The sequence below is a fragment of the Chenopodium quinoa genome, unplaced genomic scaffold (assembly GCF_001683475.1).
Source record: "Chenopodium quinoa cultivar QQ74 unplaced genomic scaffold, ASM168347v1, whole genome shotgun sequence".
Classification (NCBI taxonomy): Eukaryota; Viridiplantae; Streptophyta; class Magnoliopsida; order Caryophyllales; family Amaranthaceae; genus Chenopodium; species Chenopodium quinoa.
In genome coordinates this window covers 3,013,054-3,021,254 of record NW_018742815.1, presented here as the reverse complement: position 1 = coordinate 3,021,254, position 8,201 = coordinate 3,013,054, and the positions used below count along the sequence as shown (strand labels likewise).

The window sequence follows — 8,201 nt, the reverse complement described above, 5'->3', positions numbered from 1 at the left end:
CAAAACTAAATAAATACCCAACATCTTTCCACGATTTTATTTCACTACTACAAATTGACCCTTCTGTCACAAAATTATGTTTGACACAAGTTTGAAATTCCCGTGGCAATGATATTTAGTCACGAGATTTGTATCGAACAACTCCCGTGGCACAAGTGGTCGTGGCTAGGTTATGGCCACGGGAAAAACAATGTTGTGGCAAACCCAATTTTTTTGCCACGGTTTTTACGTGGCTAATATTGATACTTTGCTACAAGTACAAATGTGGCAATTAGGATATACCCGTGGCTAAGCTTTATCATTTAGAGTAATTCGTGTTGTATATATAGTAAAATATTTGTCATGTAGAGTAATTCATGCTTCTTACGTCAAAATAAATAAATAATCAATACAATTAAAACAATAAAATTTCATTAATAAATAAAGTAATGTCAACATGAGTACTTGCTTACAAAAAATGTCTGCGAAGTAAATTATGTAAAAAGAAAAGCTAAATTCAATCCTCCATGGGTACATTAATTAATAAACAAAAAAAAAAAAGCAAAACTTCATATTCATCTCTAGCTTCATGATCTGTAGTAAGATTCAACAGGGTTCACAATTTTTGATGGCTTAACACCAAAATGATTTGTAATACTTCTACCTCGCCCATATGCACGCAAATATCCATGAGTATCTTTACCAAGTACTTTCTCAATAATTTGTTTATCAGTGTGGTTATTATGCCCTTGGTCTCTTTCTTCTGTTAACTTTTTCATCTCAGACTAAAAACAAGTACAAAATAATTAGAGCAAGAAAATTATGAATTTCTTTATTAGAAGATAACAAATGAACTTCACTACTTACCACTACATTCATGTTATTAGCTAAGGTATCCAAATTAACATATTTATTTGACTTCCTCTTACGAGACTCAATTAGAAGGTCAACTCGTGAGCAATCCTTCCCATGTTTCTTTTTCTACAATCATAAAAATAATCGCAATGAGTTCAATGTAACACCATAAAATAAAATAAATAAAAAGAGCAACAACAACAATAATTACTTACATATATATATATATATATAAGAAGACATTGATAAGAAAAATGCTCATACATAGCATATGATATAGGTTCAAATAAGAATTGCAACATGGTATATAGTATAAATAGCTGACCACATATGTCAAATTTGCTAAGATTATTTAAATCAAATTCGGAGGGAAGTGGTGTAGTATTTAGTGTTACCGCCTAACTTGTAATATAAAGATTATGATTAGCTGCAAATACAAGCTATGGGTGATTGCTCATTCTTATTCAAATGAGCAGCAACTCCTTATTCAGTATTATAAGTTTATGAACAGAAAACAAGGGAAAGAAATTGAAAAGTTGTAGTACGAGGCTAACTTTATAATACTAAGCTCTAAACCATTTAAGAATTCTACCTCCAATTAAAAACCAGAGATCAGAATATTTTTTTTTTGTTTGTTTGTAATACACAAAGATAAGTAGATTAACAATAGGCTACAGCTCTAAATCTTTATCAGCCAATATATATATAATTCACTAGACTTCAAAGGGAGTGAAAAGCTAGCAACCTAAAGTGTAGTACATATTGAAAAAAAAAAACATACGAAATCATAGTCAACAAAATAGACAATGCCCAAATTATTCAACACAAAAAGTTCCACAATTTAATAATGTAGCCAGATTTTGTTACTAACATAATTGAAAAATTAAGAAAAAAAATAATAAAAACAAAAAAACAAAACCATCATCTAATTCGTATGACCCAAAGCAATCCCATGTAAGCATTAGAAGTTAGAAACATAATGAAATTCATTATGTTAAGGTAGGAAGGAGATGTGACTAATCATATGCTTATCGGAAACATAATTACTAACTTCTAATCTAAGCTTATTAAAATTTAGATATCTCATCATGCCAAATAAATATAACCCCAATTACAAGCACTTAAACCTCATCATGTCACACGAAAACCTCAGGCTTTTATATTAAGTGCAAACCAAATTCAAATACATACAAGCAGTAAAAGCGTATAAAACGAACAAATCAGGTTGATAATCGAAGAGTTCAATAGCATTTAAAGATTAGAGAACTATAATTATTTTGGGATAACCTAAAATCAAAAATTGAAAATATAAAAATCTAATATACACTTACCTTGAATATGCTTTCCAGATCTCTACGGACCAAAGATTTATCAAAACTTATAAAACACTACAGCAATTCAAACCTAAAAGCATAATTGGGAGAATTATGAGTACAATTGCAAATAAATTTTAAACCAATGTCAAAATTATCTGAAAAATTGGAAAATATATCTTTTGAGCATACCGAAAGTAATGATGATTGAATAAGCCTTGAACATTAGACGGACTGATTGTCAATAATCGCCATTGAGGGATTGAGAAATAGGGTAATTTTTTTAGACGAGAGAGAAAGATAGAGAGTAAGAAAGATTTTTATATCTTTTAATTTTTTGTAATGTGACCAAATTGAAGACGCGTAGTGGTGTGGTGGACTTTTTTTTAATCAAGCGGGAGATTTTTATTTTGGCACAATTTAATAAGCAATTTTTTCTTAAAGTGAAAATTTAGGTGATTCAATTTGCCACGTAACAAGATTTATTGTGGCTGTGTTTGTAGCAGAAAGTACATGTTTGCCACGAAATTTTTTTCATGTGGCAGAAATACTATACCTCAAACTAATTATTATGATTAAAGGAGTTTTCCCGTGGCAATGTAAAATTTTGCCACGAATAAATATAAAATGTGGCAAAATTTGTGGCACAAGGGTTAAATTGTAGTAGTGTTTCATTCTCACATCTCAGTTTCGCTACCTTCCTTCTTTTGCCTAAGAAGATGAGTAGTGTTATCCCAGCTAAGAGGAAGCTTGTCAAGCGACTCGTTTTCGATCAAATCGTCTCTTTTATCATTTCTCTTTGAAATCCCTCTTGCCCTGCTTCTGTCATGTACAATGGCGGCATACATGACGGATAAAGCAACAATAGTGGTGAGGCTGGTGGCGGTAATGGTGCAACACCAAGAATCATCAGATTTATCCTCTGGAATAGTAACATTATATACTACCTCAGTTTTATATTATTTGCAACAATTTGACATAAAGTAGAGAGGAAAAATATCTAATCGTTGCAAATAATATGAAACAAAGTTAGTATTTATCGATGATGTTACCAATTTGTATATTTTTTATAATTTGTCTTTTTCAATTAATTTCGGCGGCGAGAGAGGAGGGCAGGGAAGATTAATGTAGATTAGTTGTTTGGTTTTGTGAAAATGTATTTGGGTGATTTGTAATTCTCTTTGCCTTTTGTCAAAATGAATGATTTCGTCCATTTTGTAATCTGTTTTGTTAGTTGGATGGTAACCTCGGAGACTATTTCCCCTGTTGAGATTAGAGCTGATTATAAATGGTTCGGCTTAAAGACACGGTCTAATCCATTGGGAAAAAAAATGGGTTTGGGTATTCGGCAAATGTGTTGTTAAGTCCAAAACCCAAGCCCGCCCGAAAACATCTAATTTTACCCTAAAATCCAGTTTAAATTTTAATGAATTTGGATACAACTTTGGGACTAAGACTTGAACCCTAAACATCCTATATTCCATTGTGTCATGCTGCCCAGAAAGGAATGTCGTCCAACGGGAACATGTGTTCATGTCTGAAATCAAACAGGTTGAGACTTGAAAAACCTGAAAGATTTATTTCAAATGTCCTACGAGTAGATAGTTATAATTTCCTTCAATGAAGAAAAAAAAAAACTCCTCCTTTTGTTTCTAAATTAAAACTCATCATTAATTCATTATACCCAGTTTTTTTTTTTTTGAACGGATTCATTATATCTTACTAAGTACTCCATGCTAAGTACTTACTATTGTTCGGAATTTATTGTCACGCCCTTAATATGATTTTAGAATTTCTTACTAATTTTTGGATGCCAAACTACAAACTCGTAGTTGATTGAAAAGTAACTCATCAAGTAGATATCAGGCCAGGTCGGACCACCTAGTTCCAAAACTAGTTTAAGTCCCGTGCAATGCACGATTATTATTAAATTTTATAAAGAGTTGTTGTATTTAATTTTATTAAAAAAAATTAAACTCATAATACTAATTCAAAAATAAATATAAGCAACTCTATCAATGTCAAGATTAGTGACACTTAAACTTTATTTTTTTTTAAAAAAAGGACTTTACAGTTTTTAGTTTTTGTAAAAAAATTCTAAGGATAGTACCCGCACATGCTGCGTTAGTATTGATACGAATTTTAAGAGTAGAAAATAAAGTGTGTGTGTGTGTATATATATATATATATATATATATCTTAACAAAATGATTTAATATTTAATTGAATTAAACATTATTGCAAAAGTAACAAAATTGACAGAAATAAAAAAAAAAGTTAATAGTATTATTGAAGACTAAAATAATATATAGCAGTATTGTTTAATAATAATTACCTCATTTTTTTACAAAAATAATACCAAATAAAAGACTACTTATATGTAAAAATATATTAGTTGGGTTTATATGGAGAATTATTATTGTTAAGAATTTTAATTGGAAGAAAGATATTTTAAATTATTATAAAATGATTTCCTTAAAGATTCTGCGTAAAAACGAAAAGTAAAATGGGCGGGAAAATTGTTAATGAGATTGTGACAAGTGTCATTTTAGATTCGCTTTTAGTATAGGTTAATTGATGTGATTGACTTTTTGGGCTAAGTAAAGGTATTTTCGACACAATTTAAAAACACTTTTTTGGAATTACTCAACCCAATTAGTATTATGTGCACCATGGTGCACCACAACTATACGTTTGAACATTTAGTAAAAAAAATTAAACATTTTACAAAAAATGAACATTTTACAAAAAATGAACATTTAGTAAAAAAAATATGAACATGTCACAAAAATTGAACAATAATATGCAACTTTTATGTTCATATTATTATATCAAAAAATGTTCATTGTGTATACATTAAATGTTCAGTTTATGTTACAAAACTATTGAATTATTACGAGTCAGTTCAAAATTTGTCTGACTCATAATAATTCAAAATTTGCGATTGTTTAGATTTTTTTACTAAATGTTCAAAATTTGTTATTGTTCATATTTTTTTTACTAAAAATTCAAAATTATAGACGTGGTGCATTGCGATTGTTCATTTTTTTTTTTACTAAATGTTCAAAATTAGCGATGTTTAGTTTTTTTTTTTACTAAATGTTCAAAATTGGCGATGTTCAGATTTTTTAAAATGTTTAAAATTCTCGATTGTTCAGATACTAAATGTTCAAAATTATAGGCATGATGCATTGCAATTATTTAGATTTTTTAACTAAATGTTCAAAATTTTCGATATTCAGATGTTTTTACTACATGTACAAAATTTGTAATTATTCAGATTTTTTTTTTTTACTAATTGTTCAAAAGTATAGGCGTGGTGCACCATGGTACATCTTAAAATTTTCCAAGTTAACCCATGCTCTTTTTGGGATGGGTTGGGCCTGGTCAACGGTCATCCCATTGATAATCAGCTCTAGTGTCAAATGGGGAAAAAGTGAGAAACAGAGCATCTAATTAAATTACCCATCAATTTATATTAAAACCACCAATTTTTCCTAAAAAAAATGAAAAAAAAAAACAATTCAAAAAAAAAAAAAAAACATTAACTTTCACAAGCAAAAGCATATGAGGCCCAAACCAGGTCCTCCCCTTTCCCTATTTTAATAAACTAATTAATTGATAGTGACATAGACACATGGTGCAACTATTGTTGAGGAATGAATCATATCTTTCATTCTTTCAGTCTTCTAGTCTAGTTTTTCAATTACATGTACAGTAGAATAAAAGATATTCCTCTGCTGTAGTGCCATGTCAGCAAATAAATTACAGAGTTTTTTTTTTTAATTATTATTAATATAGATTTTGAGGGAGGAAAAGAGCTTTTTTCAGTTGGAAAGTATTTATTCCAACCTCCTGTTGAAAAAACAACGAATTTATTCCAAATTTGTAGAGCCCACTTGAAAGTTTAGTGATCCAACTACAACTATAACTTTGCTCAAACTTCATTGACCTATTGCACCTCACTCATGGATAAGTATGTTCACATACGTAGAAGAAACTACTCCCTCTGTGACCCTGTCTCTAAATTATATTCCTACTAATAATTTAGGAACTACTCCCTCCATCCCTAAATTACATTCTTACTAATAATTTTGGGACGGAGTCACGGAGGGAGTAAAAGAAACTTCATTGACTAGCAGCGTAGCAGTGGTGGGCGTGGCCGCGGCCATGTCAGTGGTGGGCTTGGCCGTGGCGGTAACAACAAGTGTATAAGGTGTCTGAATTACATATGTGCTGCTCTATGTTTTATGATACGAGTAGTATTCAAAACTTCCAACATTCATTGGAGTTCCTGCTTATAATTTTTTGTCACGTTAAGTTTAGCTAGTTCAATTTACTTGTACATAATCAACATAACTGCGAGTAGTTATTGCAGAACATCGTCATTAGGTAATGAAAATGAAGTCAAACAGGGGTAAAACAGGGTACCTGAGTCACCCATTTAAGAGAGAAAAAACACAAATAAAATAAAAATGCGACATGCATAAACCAATCTCATAAAAGCACAGATCAGAAATCAGGAAATAACAATTTCACAAAACAAAGAAATTGTAAAATATAATCTACCCGGGCCGGGTGGGTTATACATGTATGCATAATCCGGTTGTATAGTACACCCGGATGTATATAACAAATTCTAGCTACCCCGGGCGGCCGGGCCTAGTAGTACAAGTGTTCTTCCATTTTCCACTTTGCTTGATCGTGGCATGTTAATAATTCACTGGAAAAACCTGATTAATATTCTTGGCAGTATTGTTGCTGGTGCTGTTACTGTTACCGTCATTGTCGTCGTCATAGTAGTGCATGAATGAAACAGAGTGGGAAGAGGAATAAAGAGAAATGAAAAAAGAGACGAATTGATCGAAAATGAGTCGCTTAACAAGCTTCCTCTTAGCAGGGATAACACTGCTCACCTTCTTGGGCTTCAAGTAAACATTGCTAGTTTTTCCCTTCATTTTTTTTTTTTTGGGGGGGGGGGGTGGTGGTGTTAAGCAGGGGCGGAGCCATGTAGGAACAAGGGGGGACGGTTGTCCCCCCATTTTTCCAAAAAAAAATTTAATTTATGTTAGCTTAAATAAATGCTGTAAATAAGAATAAATACCTTACATGTATACCTTATATAACAAAGACAACATTTGGTCTGGTGGTTGATGGGCTTGAGTAAAGCTTGTATTTCTCTTTGATCCTAGGTTCGATTCTTTACCCGATCATTTTTTTTGTTTCTTTTTGCTATTTTTGGACTTTATTTTTATTTCATTTTATAGTTTATACAAAGTGCTCCTATTTAACTTCTTTTTCTTGTTTTTGGATTTTGCCATTTTTTTTTACTGGTTTTTAAATTTCATTATATAGTATGTAATTTATATATACAAAGTATTATAAGTCTTCAAACCTCTAATTACTCTCATTTAACTGTTTAATCAAGTATCGCCTTGTTGATAGTGATTACTAATGTGTTATTAAACTATTTGTAATGAACACATGTCTCCGTATTTTTTTATCTCTCTAATTATGTGTGCCTAAATTCTATTTTTTTTATAGCTTGTTTGGAACTAAGTTTCCAATTTTATTTTTAGTCAAAGAAAGTTTATTTATTTATTATTTTTTTTTTTTTAAAATGTAACCCAAATCCCTTTACATCTACTATCAATTTGTGTAAATGCTTATCATTTGATAAATCATATTTATCGATTATTAAGGATTACATACCTTAAAATTGGGGTTTACCAGCATAAAAAAAAAATTTGGTTAATAAATTTCTTAATATGCAATTAATTTTTTAACAACTCCTCTTTCACCATATAAGAATAATTGTCATATCTCATAAGCGATTTCAAATATATATTAAACAATTTATGTGATCAATTTCTTTTTTCTTATAATTATTGTCGATTATTAAACATCTAAAAATTGTCCCCCCGGATTACAAATCCTGGCTCCGCCACTGGTGTTAAGATAGGTTAGTTAGAGAAGTAAGGAAAAAGAAAGAGGCAATGAAAGGTGAGAAGAATAGAGCTGTGAGGCGGTATTTAAAAAGGAAAAAAAAAACCA

General features: G+C 30.6%; 1 long non-coding RNA gene across 1 annotated transcript; it reads right to left on the bottom strand.

Annotated features, from left to right (window-relative positions):
• Positions 1-204: 204 nt before the first annotated feature.
• On the bottom strand, positions 205-3,544 carry LOC110725753. The gene is made up of 4 exons (XR_002512218.1): positions 2,340-3,544; positions 2,166-2,238; positions 847-960; positions 205-764 (listed from the first exon to the last, which is right to left on the bottom strand). It is a non-coding gene; the product is annotated as an uncharacterized LOC110725753 (long non-coding RNA).
• Between the last annotated feature and the right edge of the window lie 4,657 nt (positions 3,545-8,201).